Raw genomic sequence first — 22,469 nt, 5'->3', positions numbered from 1 at the left:
GTTAAACGAAAAAACCTCGGAAAAACCCAACCAGGTAACTTGTTCCAACCAGGATTTTAAGTCGGGCCCGCTCGTTCCACGGTTTGGCAGACTAACCGCTACTCCACAGCCGTGGATTTCTCAAACACTTAATAGTGCCTACAAACATTTGAGACCCAAGTCAGGTCTGTCAGTAAGGCTAACGAATACAGATGACCTAATCTCGGTTTCATTCCCAGGTAGTGAAGAACATTTTATTCATGCCATATTGTTCAAAACGGTTCCGAAATATACTCACTGTCCTATAAGATTGAGTATAAGGTCTTCCCCGAAGTTGAAAGTTGACCTAAGCTTAGTACTGAGAACATCTTTTCCGACTATGGTTGAGATTTAGGAAGATTGGAAGCTCTACTCCCTGAACCTCCTGTATTTACCAATGGGTTATATGTACGGAAATTTTTGGCTCTTACATTTTATAGACAATATCTTAGAAAAGGTATGAGAATTACATTTCATAATTCTGTTTTCTTCAGTTTTGAAAATTATTCATGTCCACCACTACCACCACCACCACCACCACCACCACCATCTTCGCGTAGTAACCGGAAAATTGAATCAATATACAAGATTACTTGAAAACCCACATCGGAGGGCTAAAATGGTTCCCAAACCAAAATTGGAGTTTTTGCATAAAATCATACTCCAATCCTTACGTCACACTAGGATATATTCATTTTTCGCGTATGGCCATTTTTAAAGAAACTGCAGTGGCATTTAAAAGATATGTGCCCTGTCCTTTAGGTCGTTCGTTGAAGTTAGAGTGACGTTTGGTGTTTTTCCCTCACTCCTATTGATGAATATCAGGTAACTTTAACAGGCGATTGGAACCCCACTCATCTTCGCCACTTCCTTTCCTCCTCCATCATCCTTTCCTCATCACCCCGTTTCTAGTTTTTCAGATCACTCTACCGGCGGCCTCCCGAAGCTGCTGACTCTCTCGACCGGCCTCCGTGGAATGTAGTTCAGCGATATTGGATGGATTCTGCAATGGCACCCGAGGCGGACCTACTCGGGGGAGGAGTTTCGCCTCGGACCGACAGGGGGGCCTTGGGGGAATTTGCCGAAGCAGGAATCGTATATGGATTCTGTCGGCTGTAGGGACCGGTTATTAAGGGAGTCACGTGGTTAGGGCGGTGCGCGTAGGCGATATGTGACATGCAACTCATTCCATATCGAGGGTTAGCGTAATAGATCTCAATAGGTCGCAGTGCTGGGCCATCCGTGCCCCCCTCAGTTAAATTTCATTCCAATTCCATTCCTTAGAGTGACGTTTTCTCAAAATAACATTTTTTTACAACAGGGAGATCCGTTTGGGTATGGATAAAATAAAAACACCGTAAAACATTTACTACTGAATTTTATTTGTTGAAACTTTGTGCATACAACACTGAAAGATGGGAGATTCCTCAGAGCTCAACATGACCCCCATTGCGCACCCTGCACAACTTATAACGGTGAAGAAATTCAGCCCATGTCCTTTGATGGATGGATGGATGGATGGATGGATTTATTCGTTCCATAATATTCTTACATTTGCTTTTTAGCATAGAATAAAGAACATGTCCAGTTCTTACGTTTAACATATAAAATGCAAATATGACGTATGTACAGAACTAATACCTTAATGACAATAATATTTTATACAATGTAATATGTTTACCATTTAATAGTATTATAATATTTACACAGTACTGTGAAGTGTCAAGAATTCATCTACAGAATAGAAAATGTGAGGTATTAAGTAATCTTTTAGTTTTACCTTAAGTAATGCAGGGTTTTGGCTATGATTCTTAATGTCTTCAGGAAGACTATTGAACATTTTTGTCGCCATGTAACGCATTCCCCTTTGATAGCATGAAAATCATTCTTTCTGCGGGTATTTATTCTATGTATGGCTGAATTAGTTGGAAAATTCTCTTTGTTACATAAGAGGAAATTTATTAAAGAGTATATGTACTGATTTGGTAAGGTCATAATCTCTAATGTTTTAAAAAATAATCTACATGATTCTCTAGCCTTTGCTCCAACTATTATTCTAATGGCTCTTTTTTGTAATAAGAATTTATTTTTACTATCTGCAGAATTTCCCCAAAATATTATTCCGTAGGACATAATGAAATGAGAATAGGCGAAATATATTGTCTTTAAGATACTGCTGTTTAGAAATTGTTGTAACGACCTAATTGCGAAGCATGCTGAGCTAAGTTTGAGGGTTATTTCTTTGATATGATTTTTCCAACATAAGAGGATTTATTGATAAGTTTGAGTAATTTTACTCTCAGATCATCAATGTTCCTGGGTTTCTGTGAATAGACAATGCCTTTAACAAAACCCCACACAAAGAAGTCAGGAGAGGTTAGATCTGGGGAGTTTGGGGACCTATCCAAGAGATAGCTGCTTCTCGTATTGGGTTTCGCGTGCGACATCCTGCTCGTTTTCTTTTAACACAGGACCTGTTCCTACAAATGTTCGATACCAAAACATTATGGGATCATATTTAGGTACATTATGCACACCATACTCACGTCAAAATTCCCTTTGAACTCTTTTAACACTCTCAAAGTTAGTATACCAAAGAAGACATTGTGTCCACTGTTGATTTGTAGTAGCCACTTTAATCACATACGATTTTAATTTCTCCTTTCAGATTATGCATAGTTGATTGTCATATATAGAAACTCCCATCTTTTAATCATAATATAACCAGCAAGTAATTTTTCCTCCTATCATAATAGTTTTATAGTAACAAATTAATATTATCCATACGTAAACGGATTCGACTATATTTTCTTTCAAACTATGATTGTTCAAGTAAAGATAAATTTAGTTAAACGAATTGCTTTTTGTTAATATATTGAACATAGCTGGGAATTTGTGTAGATAGTGATTTCGCTGTTGATTGAATATGTATGAGCATATTTAAATAGCAATTATAAAATTATTTAACACAGTTTTGTAAAAGAAAAGCACTTTTAAAATTAATGTGTATACTGGCAGTCGATAACGGTTAAGTTTTAACAGCGCTCTTCTCCGTTTGAATAGTTAAACATCCATCACTTTGTCACCAGGCTTCAATTTAACGAATCATTGCATTAAAATATTCATTTACGTTTCGTGTTTACACTGAATCAATCAAAGACGCATTACACTTTACTCGTTGTCAACACTTCATGCTTATCCCTCTGCATATATGTAACAGTACAAAGCTTTGTTGAAATAAAGTGTTTCAGAAGATTACATTTTGATGCTGTATATCAATCACTTGTCAATACTCTCATGGAACTGTGCAATTAATGCTTCTTTATTTTTTCGATACAGATAGTCCAATGAAACTGATGAAATGGTCAATATTGTTTTAAAATATAAGTTGCCTTGTTACGTTACTCGGTTCTCAGCATACAGGATGATTACATTTTTAGTTTGAAAACATAGTGAAGAAACAATTCTAACCTATCAGTTGCTATAAGAGGCAGTGCTCAATTTCGGAGTAGATAGATGGATTTATTGAGTAATATTATACATATAGATGTTATATTATCGTAATTTTCTCTAATATCAGTGCACGGGTCTTCTGACCGTACGTGCTTTATACCTAAAACAAGTCCTACTTTGTAGGTTTCACCCCTCCTCACCTATGATTATGTCCAACCCCTCTCTAAAAGAACACACATATTCAAATGAAAGTGGCACAACAAAACACATTATATAATATATTCTAACCTAAAACAGATACAAAAGTGTATAATTGGGTAGATACCCTTATCCCTTCGTAAGTTCGTATCACAAACTTCAACAGCTAAAGTTCTAATCTTTCTTATCTTCAAGAGGAACAATCCAGTCTTTTGTTCGTATTCTCTATTCCCCATGAGGTTAAGACATGCAAGCGAACTCCTATTCTGACTTAGCAACGAAGGTAGTAGATATTTTCTCCGTATATATTCCAATTCGACATAATGCAATAAAATATGTTTATGGGATCCTTTTCTCCGCCCAGTGGACAAAGGCGCTCTCCTTCTTCATTGACAATTTTATTACCCTTTCATTCCCCCAATCTTAGCCACGCTAAACCTGCTCTGCTGTCTTTGTTACAAGAATTTATGTAGTCACACCTCCCCCAGTTAAGCGTGAGATCTGATTGTAAATATAGTGAGGACTTTTTCCGAACATTGGAGCTCAATCTCTTGCCTCTCGATATCAATTAAACGCATCTTCACATTACGCCACACATTTCTTCTATTATTCTCTCCTTTATCCCACACCCATCCCATTCCTATGTGATGCAGCCCTCTCTGCAGTTTATAAACCCACCTTTTTTCCCAACCCTCTCTTTATTGACCTTTGTAGCAAATCGACCGTAGAAGCGACTGATCCCCAAATATAATTTTTTTAACCAGTATTTCATCACTCTATCTTTCATATGAATTACTTCGTTTTGAAGCCCAAATTCCTTTAGCACCCCGCAGTTAGCTGTGCTTCTGCCAATTCCAAGTATTCTTTTCAGGAAGGCCGTTTGTACCTTATTTAATTTTTCCGCATTTTCCCAACTCCAAATTTCATTTTCGGAGTAATATATTCTGTATGTGCCAAAACTCACACTTCTATATCTCGTGTCTTGATGACAGAAATAATTTAATATAGGCCTATATATACAGGGACATCATTTTATTTTTACTTCAATTTTTATTGTACCTGAGTTTTTGAATGTACTTCACTCCCACACCTTCTACTAAGGAAGTTCCAACTCCACACAGAACCAAGACCGCAGATAGTAAGCAGTACTGAGTTACTGGGTATAGTACGTTCCAGAAATATGTTCGCGTTTTCCAGTGACGAAAGAGTTTTCAATATTGAATCATATTTTCGCACAGGTACTGTCCGTTTGCCTACGTCGCATCCCAATTTCCCCCACCTGCTTCTGCTCGCCCCTCTGTAACAGCTGGGCTGTCTTAGCTCTTTTCTGAAAACATTAATTTCTCTTAGGAATTGGACGTTTACGTAATAATATACAGCTGTTTAATTTAACTTAAATAAATGGGCCTCGTTAAGTAATTAACTGTCACGTGATTTCCTCCCTTTCTACAATCCTGCGGCATAACCACTTGGACGGACAGTAGATAGCATGTCTGAGTAATTTTATATTTTCGGGTCGGGCAGAAGTGAAGATTGAATTTACAGTACGTAGAGTAGGTACAGAATTATTTCAACATGAGTTACTAGTACGAAGGACGAAACTGGCAATTGGAATTAGATGCAATAGTCTATAGTGCGATAATATGCACAAAAGAACTGAAGCCTGTATCGAAATGAACGGCCACCATTTTCAAAATTGTGTTTAAATATTCATATTATGATTATTTTTCAATTTAACTTCTTTCTCTATATTGTACGCTAATGTGCTGTAGACAGTATAATATACACTGCATAATGAATACGTTCGCATGGATAACTCACTTCGTGAGTAAAAACACTTATTCTTAATACAGTACTGTACTTTGATTAAAGAAAAACCTAATGAAAATTATCAAACTCAAAATCACGATATTTCCTAGTTTACGTAAATGGATGAACTACTTTTCTTCCATCCTATACCTAGTAGAGTGATTTGTGTTTTACGCCAGTATCATCGAACTCCAGTCTTGGAGGGGGGAGCAAGCGGTGTTTCCGGTTCTCTAAAGATATAGACAGGTTAATATTAAAAATGTTAGTAAAAATAAAATGATGTCCGTGTACATACATAATGTTTTTAATTATAATAAACACTCAAAATTCGCGACTCGCGAAAATTAAAAAAAAAAACATTGCAAAATGATGGGAAATATGTTTTATGTAGGCCTAATTTATAACATATTTACGTGTAGTCTATTTCGACAAGTGTCCGCGAATTTTTTAAAATTTATTAATTTAATCAGCGAATTTCTACTTTTACTCGAGAATTTTAATGCCATCTAGCGAAAAATGTTAAATTAAAGCCGGTATTCCCCCGCGCTTCCCCCCCTCCACATTCAGCAATTTATTAACAAAGTACTAAAACAAATATGTTCGCGCTATAAACAATGTGTCACACCATTATTGATAAAATGCCACGATGACCCAAGCAAATTAGCACTGACCATTCCTTTGGTGACGTAAAGACAATATTCGTTAATACCCGTGCTTCAACTGGCCGGAGAACAAATAGCATTACAAACTTGGAACTCTTGTCATCTTATAACTATGTAAGTAAACAGAGTTTATTAATGTAGGCTTATAATTTTTGTTTGTAGTAATTAGTGAGTAGGTTAAACATACATTTGGTTTTTTTATTGTTATTCTATATCTGAAATAAAATTAAATAGAGTTTGTCATTCTGCTCATTAAGAAGCTATTATTTTTTCCCTTGCATACTAATGAAACAGTAAACAGTACCTGTTGCCATGTTAAACTCTTCTAATTCTGGTATAGATTATCATAGAACCCAAGAAGTTTCCTTTCTCACCCAACAATTTAATTGTTTTACGCAATAATTTTTACCTTTGTCACTCAAGAAAAAAAAAGGGTCCCTAGAAATTATATATAACTTCCAAAGAAATTTAGAAATGAAGATCTATAGAATGTGCTAAGAATGGGATACATGACCAATCCGTCTCAGTATACAGAGTACATGTATGTATAGTTTGTAAGGATTCAGCTTTCAATTTTGGCTGAGATATGAGCTCATAGACACTATACATAGGAGGTTAATTTTATAATCAAAATTTATAAAGTCTTTTGGTGAAATTGGTAAAGGCGGTTTTCCTGAAAAATGTTAGGAACAATCATATATTTTATTTTATGTACTTTATGTAGTACATAATATAATTACTTACTTATAAATGACTTTTAAGGAACCCGCAGGTTCATTGCCGCCCTCACTTAAGCCCACCAGCGGTCCCTATCCTGTGCAAGATTAATCCAGTCTCTATCATCATGTCCCACCTCCCTCAAATCCATTTTAATATTATCTTCCTATCTACGTCTCGGCCTCCCCAAAGGTCTTTTTCCCTCCGCTTCCCAACTAACACTCTATCTGCATTTCTGGATTCGTCGATACGTGCTACATACCCTGCCCATCTCAAACGTCTGGATTTAATGTTCCTAATTATGCCAGGTGAAGAATACAATGCAGTTCTGTATCGTGTAACTTTCTCCATTCTCCTGTAACTTCATTCCTCTTAGCCCCAAATATTTTCCTAAGAAGCTTATTCTCAAACACCCTTAACCTATGTTCCTCTCTCAATGTGAGAGTCGAAGTTTGACAACCAATCAGAACAACCGGTAATATAACTTTTATAAATTCTAACTTTCAGATTTTTTGACAGCAGACTAGATGACAAAAGATTGTCAACCGAATAATAACAGACATCTCCCATATTTATTCTGCGTTTCATTTCCACCCGAGTGTCATTTATATTTGTTACTGTTGCTCCAAGGTATTTGAATTTTTCCACCTCTTCGAAGGATAAATGTCCCATTTTGTATTTCCGTTTCGTACAATAATCTGGTCACGAGACATAATCATATACTACACAATATGTAATTTAATGTTTTTTTCTCAAACGAGAGTGATTGAGGCAAAATATAATTTTATGTAGTTCAGTTGTCAGACAGTTTTAAAAGTTTCTCATACTGAATCAGTTCCAACCTTTTAATATCTGGCTATTTGGGATCGTTCATTGCTGTTATTGGTATATGTTTTAGCAACTCGTGTAATATAATTAATTTCGTTGCTTCATTTTCAGCTTTTCCTAGTTAGAGGAAATAAGAACAAATTTCTGCAAGCTTGCATTTGAAGGAACCTAGTTAACTAAAGTCAGGAATAAAATATTCAATAAATAAAGTTGTAAAATATTTCTGTAAAATCTCGCGAGTGACGTAAGTGTTTGGAGACAGTCATCTTCAAAATGATATCTGTCGGAAATTATATGGTCTGTGAGCATAGGACACACCAGCTAGTCATTTCACGCAAATCCCTTCTCCCTTGAAGAAGAGTGAAGGCAATACTGCCTCGGTTTATATACCGGATAAGAGAAGGGTGGCAGCGGGTGAACATGTAAGTCAGACACTAAATTCTGTACCTCGTGAAGACTGAGTGAAATGCTCCCCTTGAAGTACCTCTTTCCTGATATTTCGTTTAAACTCTTATCGGCAAGACACAAACACTGGTTCGTAGACTTCATCTTTAAACAGAAAGCCAGTCTCCGGGAAAATGTTAGAACCTTACGACCCTCGCTCCAGCTGGATAAGAATCCCTAAGTTTTTCATTCCCGTTTTATGAGAGACTGTTAAGACGGCCATTTACCTTTATGAGGTTATCGATTTAGCGATTGATTGAAATAATAGATTCCTTTCTCTAAAGAGACAAGTTTCTTGCTTCGAGATTCAAGATTATAAAATTAATATTAAATGTGAATATGAAGTTATATATAAGATAATTAAAATTTGGAGATAAACAAAATGTTGAAAACTATAGAGGGATTAGTATCCTCAACACATATTATTTAGTATTAAACTATTGTTAGAAAAAAGAAGAGAATTTAATTTTGAAACCCATATAGCTTTTATTGATTTTGTGAAAGCTTTTGATAAAGTCCGAAGAGACGTTTTATTCGACATATTACAAGATAAAAATATTCCAAATTTGCTATTACAAAATATAATAGAAATCTACACAGATAGCAAAGTAAGTGTGAAAATAAATAACAATATATCCGAAAGAAAATTAGTTAATAATGGAGTTCGACAAGGTTGTCCACTATCACCAACTTTATTTAATATTTATATAAATGAAATTATTTTAAAATGGAACCAAATATACACATATGGAATCAACATAACCAGTGCTCTGGCATTAAATGCCTTACTTTATGCCGATGATCAAGTCATAATTTTCAATTCAGAATATAATTTACAAAGAATAAATAAAATATTAAAAGATTTTGGGATGGAAATTTCAGCACAAAAATCAAAAGTAATGGCATTTTTAGGACAAGACCCAGTCAGGAGTAAGATAATACACAATAACCAATTCCTCGAACAAATGAAGAATTTCAATTATCTGGGTTGTGAAATATCTTATCAAAATGAAAAAGATGTGAACAAATTTACACAAATTCTAAGAATAATAAACAATACATTAAAAGCTAAATTAGTACAAAAACCTACAAGAATAAAAATATATAATACACTAGAATTAGGCCTACCCTCCCTTTTATACGGAAGCGAGATTTGGACATTAAAGAAAAAAGACATGAACAGAATCAAAACAACGGAAATGACATTTTTCAGAAGGACAGCAGGATATACTCTTTTAGACCGAAAAAGGAATGAAGAAATTTTAGAACAATTAGAAGTAGAGTCAGTAGAAGAAAAAATCAGCAGATACAAATTAAATTGGCTAGATCATGTAAGAAGAATGGAAAATTCAAGAATCCCAAAAATTACGATGCAGTATAAACCTAGAGGACATCGTCGACCAGGAAGACCTTTTAAAACACTGCTAGATGGGGCCGAAACAGGTCTACAGAGGCCTAATTCGTGAAGGATGATGATGAAAATTTGTAAATCATGTCATTTACATGGTATAAGAAAAAGACAAATGAAAAGTGCATTTTTGCGGATTCATTCGTTCTAAAAGTTTAGATCGTTGGATCTTTCCCGTTAGTTTCGAAGTTTCTAAGTTGAACCTCTGCAGAGGATTATGGATTTTTAACGATAAAATCGACTGCTTGACTTCCTTCTTATGAAGAAAATCTGAGTTCTTAAGACATAGATTTATGATAATATGTGACGTAATTTTTTCTCAAACGAAAGTAATTGAGGAAAGATATATTTGGTCTTTCTCGCCAAAATATTTATTAAGCTCTGCTAGAAATCACATTTGCTCAGTCACCTTAACGCCTTTTAGATATCTCAGTTCAGATAAGAAATCTGTACTCTGCCATGCTAGCGGTGTCTGAGAATACCTTACTCATTATTACATCAGGAGACACTGAAAATCATCTCTTGGAAATGAAGAGTCCACTGCAAGAATGATGGTTGTCAGTGAGATGAAGTTTTCCAGGAAATGAAGTTATAAAAGCAAAGACTCATTACTGCTATAAGAAACATTTTAATTAATAGGTAGTTAACCGATTATTTTTGTGCATTATTACGGATTATACAAACAAAACATCAAATAAATCCAGCAAGATTTCTAATTACTACAGAAATATTACTAACTTAAATGCAAAGTCTAAAGCAAAAGAATGCTGAATGTCACATATAATTTGCATGATCTGTCACATTAATTCATGCTACACTAATGCACGGGGTAAGGTTAATGAATAATGAACTCCAAATGTTTCATGAATCATTAATATCATCATTAATTTTAGCCTGAAATATTTAATACATTGTCTTAAGATATAATGGGACTGGATTTGACATTTTCTACAGTTTTCGTTCATTTGCTTTCGAATTTTGTGGGTTGGTTCTATATATATGAGTAGCTTAATATCAAAGACGGACATCTGTCGTCTCCATAGTTTTGATCTAGAAGAAATTTTTTAATTCACAGTGTTCTTTGTAATATTTAAGGCAATTTATTTTATAAATATAATGTTAGAGTTTGCATATGGTTTCACTATAACTGGAAAGAGCATGAAAAATTGTATAAAAACCATAGCTATCTAAATTTCGATTGAGGTCAGATGTCCGTCTTTGATATATATATATATATATATATATATATATATATATATATATATATATATATATATATTCAAAATGTCCCTTGTGGGACTATAACTGAAATTATGTTCCAAAATTTTTTATCGAGGATTTACATTCCATAATTAATAAAACTACGCATTGATTTTAAAATTTGCGCACTGGTGAAGAACATAACAATTTTCTTGGGAATGGAATAATGATTAATGATTACTGTCACGTGTTAGTAAAACTAAGGTCTTCTTAAACTTAGTTCAATTAGCATGTGAAAGTAATCATTATTGCATTCCTAAGTGATATAGTGTTAAAAGTTATGTAATCAAGGTGTGTAAAAATTTTCATTTGGGTCAATTTGTTTTCGTCATCAGTTCTTCCTAAGCTAAAATTAATTATACGAAAAGTATTTAATCAAGAGCCAATTCTATGCACAGTTTTTTGTATTGAGAGTATTCATCCAAAAAATTGTATGTAAATTGGAGCAAATAGAAACCGCGAGTGACCATTTATATACAGTAGAACCTCTATTATCCATGGTAATGAAGGGGTGAAGTGAACGGTTGACCGAAAAAATAGGATAATCCGTACTATAAAAGGTGTTCATAAACTAAGTGCATAATACAGTTTCGTCAATTCCCCCCGTGGTATTTTCTTTTAACACGCTGGGTAGTGGATCATAAGTTCACTAATATAAGTTTAATTTTCAACGACAGGTTTTTAATGCCCAAGGAAACTCCTTATGACAGCTGTCTGTGGAAAGATAGGAATAGTAGAGGTCTCATGTTGTAGATTTACAAATTTGATGCACTTTATATTTTGTTTTTCATTAAATCGCGCACAGTTGTAATTCCTATCTCGTATTGTGATGACACAGTGTCTCATTTTCCAAACCACTCAAATACTTGCATTTTTTTTGTAGCAAACACGTTTTCTTTTGACACCTGCGGAAGACATTTTGCATAGAAGTCAGACAGTACGACCACTCGAAGAGTAGATCATACTACGTAAGGGTAAAGGTTTGTAAAAAAAAACACTTTGTAGAAAAAAATTCGTACTAATACAGTATAATGCACAATACTCATATTTTTTCTGCAAAACAAAAAGAGCCAGAGAGAAAGACCGTCGGATAATCCACCAATCGGTTAATACGGTGACGGATAATCGGAGTTTTACTGTAATGAAAAATGTCGTTTTGAGAAAATGGAATTTATTAAAAAATGTTGATTTTTTTCATATTGATTGTTTCAGAACTTCCCAGTACCATAACTTTTCCCTTCCTTCCTTCTTCTTCTTCTTCATCATCTTCTTCTTCTTGGCTTTCTTCTTCGTCGTTTTCGATATCCTCGCCATCCTCTTGGAATCAGTATTTGACATCTTAGTCTCATATAGCATCCTCTTGTTCCTCCTCGCTGCAATTTCTTGTGTTCCTCTTGGAAGATCCTCCTGTCAGACAGTGATCTTGCGGTGTTTCATGGCACTGCATTCGATGTTGCACTCTTCAATAACATTGCATGTTGCTAAGTCCTGCCTCTTTTTGAAAACAAAATTTTTCTAAGGACATTTTCGCCATATTGAAGTGAGCAAACTTTCATTTTCATTTTGGGTTGATTACGGTGTTATTAGTTCCTACAAACATCAAAATATGACAAAAGAGATATGCTTTGAAGCATCTACAGCGAAAACTGTGGGAAATTAGAATATTAGGGTCGAAAAATAAAGACATTACTTAAAATTGAGGGAAAGTGGGTGCTGCATGTTTTAAACCATTAACGCAGCATTTCAAAAATGGCTGACAAATTTTAAAAATGACTGATGGAGGGAAAATATAGAAGAAACACGTAGTCAAATATGTAAAGTCACCATTTATGTAACAAACAAAAAATGAAAGTTTTTACCATTTTGGTAAAAAATTCAGTCCTAGTGTTCGTTAACAAAACAAAAAAGCTAGTTCATTACTTGTCAAATTGAATTCCACCTGGCATTCTGTCTTCTCATTTATATTCAAGTTTGCTGTGAAAATTTGTACATTTGGCCCACAAAATTGCACGAGGTGTTGAAGATCTTTATATTTTCTCCACTGACTATCATCATTCTTTTCGTGTAGTCGGACGACATCCAGCGTTCTTGTCGCGTATAGCATTTCTTCCATTGTCTGTAACTCACAGACTAGCAACATTCTTATCTTCACATAATGACTAAATAATTCTATGTCATCTAATGTATATGATGTTATCTTTAACTTATTTTCGATAAAAAAGTGACAACCATCATTCTTGCAGTGGACTCTTCAAATATAAACAGAGGACTAGTTTTATTGGGTGGGTGGGTGGATGGGTGGATGGATGGATGGATGGATGGATGTTCTTATTATTGTTCTTATTAACTGCTGAAATTTTGAGAGTTTATTTTCTACATCTTGTAACTGTCCATAAAGTAGCCGTATTTTGCATCCCAGATAATTAAACTGACTTACTTATCTGTAATCTGAAATCTCTGTAATTGATCTTTTAAAATTTAGAATCATTTCTCCAGACGACATCAAATTTTATTTCAACAAATTGCATCCAACACTCATACAGCTCCAGCCTCTCTAACTTCGTATCACTTTTTCAATAATGGAAATTTTCCAGTCACATGGGAGGTCACTGTGACCTCTTCTTGATACCTTGTAATCCGTATTAATGAATCTATGTGTGATAGTAGGGTACATTGAGACATTCCTGAAATATACACAAATTTACGAACTATTTTGAAGCAATATTCGCTTGGATTTGGAACTTTTCTAAACGTAAAAACATGCGTCCCATGAATAGCTATTCATATAAGTCATAAATTCAATTCAACGAAAAAGTTCAATTATGCCAATGGTGGGCATTCCTGCGACATTGCCGCAGTGACGTCAGACCTCAGCGAAGCATCAAACTTACCCTCTACTCTCCCATTCCCCCACTCCATGAAAATACTGCGCGTGTACGTGGCGGATTAAAATGGATTGCTGTACTTCGAAGCATCATTAGTGATACAATGTCTTTCGCAGAAGCATATGAATCGAGAGGATATCACACTTACAAGAAAGGCGGTTCTTTCATTTCTCATGTTTAGGATAAGTTACAAATATTCAGGACGTGAACTTAAATATGTACATTCTTAAAATAGATCACCTGTTATACGAGTTCAAAGAACACAGATTCAGTGATTTTCAAAGGATGGAGGAAGATTTCAATATTTTTGCCACTCCTTTTCATGTCTAAATTATAATTGTTATCCCAGAATTGCTGTTAGAGGTCTGGATTTGCAGAATGATGGCTTTTTGAAATGTGAATGTGAAGGTCTACTGGGGGATAAAATTTTTAAAAGATGTCCAGTACTACATATCCACTACTTAGACAGTTTGCTTAAAAAATAATGAGTACCGTCATTTCCCATAACTATGGTCCTGGAATATAACTATTGTCCACGATACAACTATTCAAATTTTGTACTCCATAACGTAGTACCTCATTTACCTATATTCTTGCTGTACTTTAGTTTGAATTCAAGTCACTGCAGCTATCTACGAACGGTCTTGTTACTTCTACAATGATCTTTGAATGGTTGTATCGTGGACCATAGTTATGGGAAATGACGGTATGTATTCATCAACCTACCAGTGCGAACAGCTGTTTTCTAAAATGAAATTTATAAAGTCCAGCCACAGATCCCGCTTAAGCGATGCTCATCTCCTTGCGCAACTGAAAATAGCATGCACAGATATAAATCCCAATTTCGAAAAAAATGCTTTGGAAAATGATTAAATAAATATCACGTGAATGGACTATTCTAATTACATATGGTAGGTAGGAGTGTAGTGGCGCAACTGTCTGTAAATCCGTCACTGCACTGTAGAGTGCAACCCCTCCCACAATATGTAGTTGCCATTTAAATCCTGTCTTGTGGGTTGCGTTCATTTTGCCCACCACTGAACTATGCCATAGGCCAGGGCCGGGTATGAGAGCGGCTCCATATATCCGGCCAGAGCTGCTGTCGCTCCGCAAGGCACTTCAATTCCAAGCCAGAGCAGAACGCTCACGCAGTGGCGGACTCGCATTACAGCTACCGTCCCTGAATTAATGTAACAAGAGCCACGGTTGTTCTAGTCATTCAGTCTGTTAGTATATAATAGTTTATAAGGATATTACATCAATCTATTGTACAGTACAAAATTTATAACACTCTTATTAATTTAATGAAATAAACTTCGCTCTATGCACACATACAAATCATTAGACTTATTTACATAACCCATACGCACATACTGCAATCTCCTCACCACGGTTCTACGAGACAGGCATATGGCTTCCACTTCCCCTACTTGCTGTGGACAGAGTTCATCTGCCAATATAATTAAATATCACTTGCTGAATTTACCTTCGTTGAATATTTTCAATTCCCTTGCAATTTCGTGGCAAATTTTGTAGCTAATTCTCATAGCCGATTCAATAAGTGCATTATTGTCATCCTGTTAATACATAATATAATATATAATATAATATATAATATAATATAATATGATATGATATGATATATGATATGATATAATTAATACAATATAATAGTCCACACCTGTGGAGTAACGGTCAACGCGTCTGGCCGCGAAACCAGGTGGTCCGGGTTCGAATCCCGGTCGGGGCAAGTTACCTGGTTGGGGTTTTTTCCGGGGTTTTCCCTCAACCCAGTATGAGCAAATGCTGGGTAACTTTCGGTGCTGGACCCCTGACTCATTTCACCGGCATTATCACCTTCATTTCATTGAGACGCTAAATAACCTAGATGTTGATACAGCGTCGGAAAATAACCCAATAAAATAAAATAATAAAATATGATATGATATGATATGATATGATATGATATGATATGATATGACATGATATAATATATGATATGATATATCATAAACTGTAACATACTATACTGTGATATAACCTAATACTTGTATAATTTAAAATTATATATTACTAAATGTATAATAACTTATAATGAGTGCTTGATTATAATTTTATTTTCTAGTAGACCATGATGTGCCCATGTTACAGTAACTCCTGATGCTCAATATAAATATCAAATAGATACTCTGATATAAAGTACCTGAGAAACACTTTCTTTAAGTTGTATTAATTTATGGCGTTCATTACCAACATATTTGTCATATTCAGTAGCATGTTGTAAGGAATAATGCCGATGGATATTGAACTTCTTAATCGGTTATATTAAAAAAAATACTGCATTACTAATGTAATTTCGGAATATTCTGTGATACAGTATTTATCATCATCATTATCATGTTCATCAGCCGCTTTAATGTGTCTTCAAAGTTCGCCATCATATTGCAGAGTCACTACTGCACCGACATTGAATGACGTACAGTATGCATACGTCACCATGCTCGCAAGAACCGCTCTTTAAAGCACACAGCGCTCATTTCTCAGAATCACGTAATGTGATTATATTGATTATATTAAGGTGTTTGATAGAATAAATAGAAATGAATTATGGAGAATATTATATAATAGAGGTATTCCATTGCATCTAGTTGAAGTGAATAGAAACATATATATTAATTCTAAAATACAAATAGCTGGTGATACACAGATAAGAGTAGGGGAAGTTAACTTAGGTTTGAGATAAGACTGCAATATGTCGCCGATTCTATTCAATATAAATATGGACGAAATATTAAGAAAATGGAAAATAAAAATAAAGAACTATAGACAGAATTTTAATGAAGATAATTTCATAATGACGATGCTATTCGCTGACGATCAGGTAGTAATAGCAAATAATGAAAATAACCTACAGAGAGCAGTACATGAGTTATGGAAAATAAATAAGAACTATAATATGGAGATATCTGTACATAAGACTAAAACTATGGCATTTTGTGGCAAATCTCCTGTAAGATCTCAAATAGTAATAGGAAACAGTATCATAGAACAGGTAAATAAATTTAAATTTTTGGGTGTTACCTTATCTTATAAAGGAGACTATGATCAAAAAGAAAAAATAGAAAAATTTAATTACATAAACGGAACAATAAGAAGAACCCTGAAATCAAAAGCTAGAAAAGATACATTGTTAAAATTTTATAAGGTGATGCCAGTGCCCAGTTTACTATATGGAAGCGAAACATGGGTTATGAAAAAGAGAGATGCCTCTAGATTACAAACAAATGAGATGAAATTTTTGAGAAGCGTAGCAGGTTACAGGAAAATAGAACATAAAAGAAACGAAGAAATAAGAGAAGAACTTGAGATATATGAATTAAACAACAAAATAGAAGAATATAGAAATACATGGATGTCTCACATTTCAAGGATGCAGGAGGACAGAATACCATATAAGTTTTGGAAATATAAACCTCGGGGAAGAAGAAATATTGGAAGACCAGCCAAAAGATGGATGGACCAATTTCAGTAGCTGCTACAGGAATCAATTTCCTAATGCATGAAGGATGATGATGATGATGACGTAATGTGCCCAGCCCTGCCATAGGTGGAATTCGAACCCAAGATCGTTGCCCTACCGCAGCGTCAAAGCTGCGTGCCTTGGTGACAGCTGCTGTCACGATTGTCGTGGATGGGGTGTATTTAATATAAATTCAAACTTCGTTCATAAAATGTAAATCATATTTGTTAGCATAGGCCTATATATTATTAAAAAAATTGATAAAACGTTGTTAAATAAGCAAATCTGATACACATAACATAGCCATTTGCTAGACGCACGGGAAAGGGAGGCTTATAAAAGAGACGGCCCCGCTGGGTTTCAATAAAATCAATAAAACAAAGTCAATGATTTATAACAGTGTCTTCGGCTCGGGAATACCAAGTTCGTCTTCCCGTAGGAAGCGATAGCGATCCATGATGTAGAGCTCAGTGTCTGAACCCCAACACGTTCACGCCCAGCCATCAATAAATATCCTCCTACTCTTAACGCGGTATCTTCATTCATAGGCTTCATAAAACAGCCTCGAACAAACCCTGCGGGCTCGCATCCTCGACCATAAGGTGCAATTATTTTCCTTCGAAGGCGCTCTTTCTTAAAGCAGAAGTGTCCATTCGTAGTGAAGACTGCGCGAAAAATTCAGGCTCGGCTAAAGAGAGCGCTCTTACTTGTATTTACGAAAAAATATGCTAACTTCCTTATAATGATGTAAGATTTCGAAAATAATCTAAAAAATTGTATAAAATAATATACAGGCTACATTACCACTTTTTAAGGGGACAGTTCACTAAAAAGGCAACTTCTTTCATAATACATTTTTTCAACCAAATTTTGAGAGCATGTTTACTATGTAAAGACTAAGAAAATCCAAATTTATAACTCCCAAATGTTACTGGCTTTTGATTTTTTTAGAAAAATTTTCAAACCCACGTTTTTAGTAGAATATCTCAATTTTTAAGCTTCCTTTTTTGTTGTATTTTTTTCCAGTTTGTTATTTAACGACGCTTTATAAACTACGAGGTTATTTAGCGTCGATGAGATTGGTGATAGCATGATGATATTTGGCGAGATGAGGTCGAGGATTCGTCATAGATTACCTGGCATTAACCTTACGGTTGGGGAAAACCTCCGAAAGAACCCAACCAGGTAATCAGCCCAAGCGGAGATCGAACCTGCGCCCGAGCGCAACTTCAGAAAGGCAGGCAAACGCCTTAACCGATTGAGCTACGCCGGTGGCCTTTTTTTTGTTACATTGACAAGTCATAAAGAAACATTTCTAGGCATTCATTTTATCACATGTCATTTATTTATTTATTTTTTTTTTCAATTTGTGAATATGTTAATTTTTCTATCATTTATGAGAAAATAATAAAATAAATTAGCAATATTTCTTACACAATAAATTAATGCACAGAAACATAAATATCTTACTTACTGGCTTTTAAGGAACCCGCAGGTTCATTGAATCAAGAAAAATAAACTTAGGGAAAAATGAATTTGAAAGTAAAATGAATGTTTTATGTAAACATACCTTTTAAAATTCTCCTCCGCTGCATTCATCTAGTAACTTCAGGGAGTCAACTTTTGTGAATAAAAATTTACTAGATTGTAATCGGAAATTTTTAAAAAGGAATTCTTTTGTGAAGAAAAAAAAATGACAGCTCTTTAAGTGCCACGCCTCCTTACAGCCTTAATTCTCAATCATTTCTAAACATATTTGTGATCAGAATGGAAATAAATCCATTTGGAGTGTGAAGTAGTTATTTATGCAACAAGTGAATAATCTTGATGATTATGGCATGAGTGAATATTTGTCGCAAGAACGTTTGCGACAATTTTCACGAGTGTCATAATAAGATTATCCACGAGTTAGATACAACACTTTATGGCATCTTAGCATTATAAATTGTAGGAAATAAATTATGAAAGAAATTCGGGATCCATAGCTGACAAATTGCCTTCATATGTTCGCATATATTGGTTGCGCCTGGCATTGGCTTTGAGTAAAGAGGAATGGATGACCTTGCAGGTTATGTTACAAATGTTCCTTTATTTTGTTAATATAGTTTCTCTGAACCACAGATATGTTTTATGTGATATTACAAATGTGATACAAAATTGTTAAAGATTGGAAATAAATTATAAGTTTCCTTGTGTCCTGCATTTCATTTCTTGTTACGTGGCGCGTAGAAGACAGTCGGACGAGTTGCATGCACCCCGATCCAAGCGTTCCGGTATTACGTCATATAGCGAATACGTCATTGCTATTATCGGCACGCTTGCTATAGAAGGCGATTACGAACGATATTCGATGTAGTAACAACCTCTTTATAATGCTAGGATGGCCTTAATATACATTCTAAACACGTGAAAAAGCCAAATAACGTTCTTTGGAAAATTTTCGTGATTTTCAGTGGCGTGACCCTTTAAATTCGTAATATTTTTCGATATGCTGACTTATGTCCAGTGTGCCCTGCGACATGTATAAGTATAGGCTATGTATAGCCTATTAATAAAACTCGCAGGAAGGAATATGGAGCGACCATTGGTATATTATTGACAGAATGGAAGTATTAAGTAGATAATGATGGCAAGTGATTACTTACAGGTATTCTCACACATATTTCACATTTCTGCCACGGAACGGCCACCATACAAAAAACTGTAGAACAGCGAGTATGAAAGCAATGGCTAAATGATCTCAGCGACTGAAAATCCAGAAACTTATAAAGTTTCAACCTGTCTTCGAAACGTGATGATCTTGGGTTCGAATCCCGCCTATGACATAATTGTTAATTCGTTAACATGATGTTCTGTGTCTTTGAATTGTTGACTAAACAAGAATAACAATAACGGGTGAGTCATTTCATGCAAAAAAGTATGTTTTTGAACTATGATGTCTCAGAAATTAAAAATATTGTAGTAGGTTATTTTGTATGTTCTAAATATGAATTTCAAGGAATACTATATTTATATCTTTCATAGTTTGGCAGCAATCAGAATTTAAAATATTGGTTTAACAAAGAACACCGTTTCATTCATTGAAGTTTTCTTACTATGTAAAGGAAGATGGAAAAATTATTTCAATGCAATTCGAAAAAGGAGAGACTTGTTTATAAATGCCCTTAAAATGATATATATATATATATATATATATATATATATATATATATATATGACCATGACTAATTCGCATCTCCTTGACGTTACTTCGTTTAACATCATGTGTTTCAATATAATTCAAATTCATTCTTTTTCACTCTAGCAACAATTTATCACTAAGCCTCAAGGTTTTTACTCTATTGTATCATGGTACTCTTTGTCGACGGCAACCTGTAGTGGTTACAGGAAAAAATTAAATTAAAATAATATGTATATATATAATTTTTTAAATAGTTACCCGCTGTAAAATAATTTAAAAAAATATAGAACACGAAATGCAAATCATTTTTACAGACGAAAAAACATGTGTTTAATTCTTTAGGGTATATTGATTCCACTGTGAAAATTTCAGAATGTTGACTTAAATATCATGTCAGTTTTTAATAAAAATAACTCACTGGAACAAAGGAACTGAGCAGATAGGCTCTCCCGTCGTACAGAACGTTGCGCGATCAAGGTCAGGGAGACGGACGTTTGAGATTACTATCGTTACGAAGTCTCGCGAACTCTGCGACCGCCGCACATAGCAAACGATTTTCAACCGTCGAAACAAAAATTAATAATTTTATTAATTTAATTATTCACAGGTTTTTTGAAATAGTCATAAAACTCGGGAGATTTTCAGGGAAATTCATATTACTAGCATTCCTGATACCAAAAGAGTGATTCTGGTCATGTGGTTGTGTGTCTCTGAAGAAAAATTTCACCCGAAATATTTAACGGACTTCATTCGAAATCTGTATCGAGTCAGTTTCTTCGGGAACGTTGCACACGAAATGCCATGGTTTTCTTAAAAATAAGTTATCTTAATTTTAAAATCAAGAGAACATATTGGCGATAAAGTCCAAATCAAAGTGAAACAATTTTTTCGGGCTTTCTATATTGCGCAAAATAAATGGGCAAATGCTAGGATGAAGTTAATACCGAACACAGAACGTTTTGCTAAGGGAACATGTAGGATTATTTCTATTTTTTTTTTGGTGCGAATTTAGTTCAAATTTGTAGTCCCCCGGGCAGATAACTGCGTATGTACTGAATGAAAAGATTTTTAAGGAATGTCTGTCACTGGTTGGAAATTCTCTTAGCTTCCGCTAATTATACATTTTCCTTTTATTCTGTGGAAAGTTAACCAAGTGTAACAAGATCTCACGGAAGTTGAAAACAAAGAGAAAAGATATAGGCTACTTCAAAGTCCCAGTATTAGAGACTGGATCTTTTTGTAGCGGTACTAGAAGTTAAAAATAAAACTATAGTATATAACTGAGCGGATTTGATGTAGAGTTAAAACCGTTTTGACGCTATTTTCATAACACTCTGAAATCTAACAAGAGAACAGAGTCGGGAATACTGGAGAATATAATAGTACCTGTTTAGATTGTTCTATTGAACTTGCATTTGAAATACGAGCACTCCGCACTAAAGCCACTTCAGAAATCTACGTCATAGAAATTGTAGCCAATTATAGTGAATGGCGCGAAACTATACAACAAATATAAACTTCGTGCTACTCACTAGTATTGAGCATTACTACTTCCAAACACAGTGGTATTATTTATACCAAACTTCGGGTATTGCTCGCTCTTTTACGATTTATTTATTTGTTTATTTATTTATTTATTTTTATTTATTCTATTGTAGTTAAGGCCATCAAGTCTTCTCTTCCACACCACCAGAAATACAAATATAATAATAGAAATAAAAATAAAAATCACATTAAAAACAAAGTAAAGCCACACAAAAATATGCACAAGTTGCAGTCACACAAATTTTAGATTATGACTAGTTGGAATAAATTTTGAGTACTATGAAAATTCCGGTCTCTATTAATTATTGTAAAATATGTTATAAATATAACATAAAACACATTAACATTTATGACATTCGGAAATTCTAACTTTTGTAAACAAAATCATTATTATTAATTTATGTAACTAGTATAGCCTATAACACTGAACAACAAGAATTTTGCTCCAACTTAAAACAATGTGTCCCTTATAGCTTGATGTGCGCTGAATCTGAAAATGCATCTTTTTTCTTCGTATCACGTAAGGTTTTTAAGAGAGACT

This window comes from Periplaneta americana, chromosome 5 (genome assembly GCF_040183065.1).
Source record: "Periplaneta americana isolate PAMFEO1 chromosome 5, P.americana_PAMFEO1_priV1, whole genome shotgun sequence".
Taxonomy (NCBI): domain Eukaryota; kingdom Metazoa; phylum Arthropoda; class Insecta; order Blattodea; family Blattidae; genus Periplaneta; species Periplaneta americana.
This window is presented reverse-complemented; position numbering follows the sequence as displayed.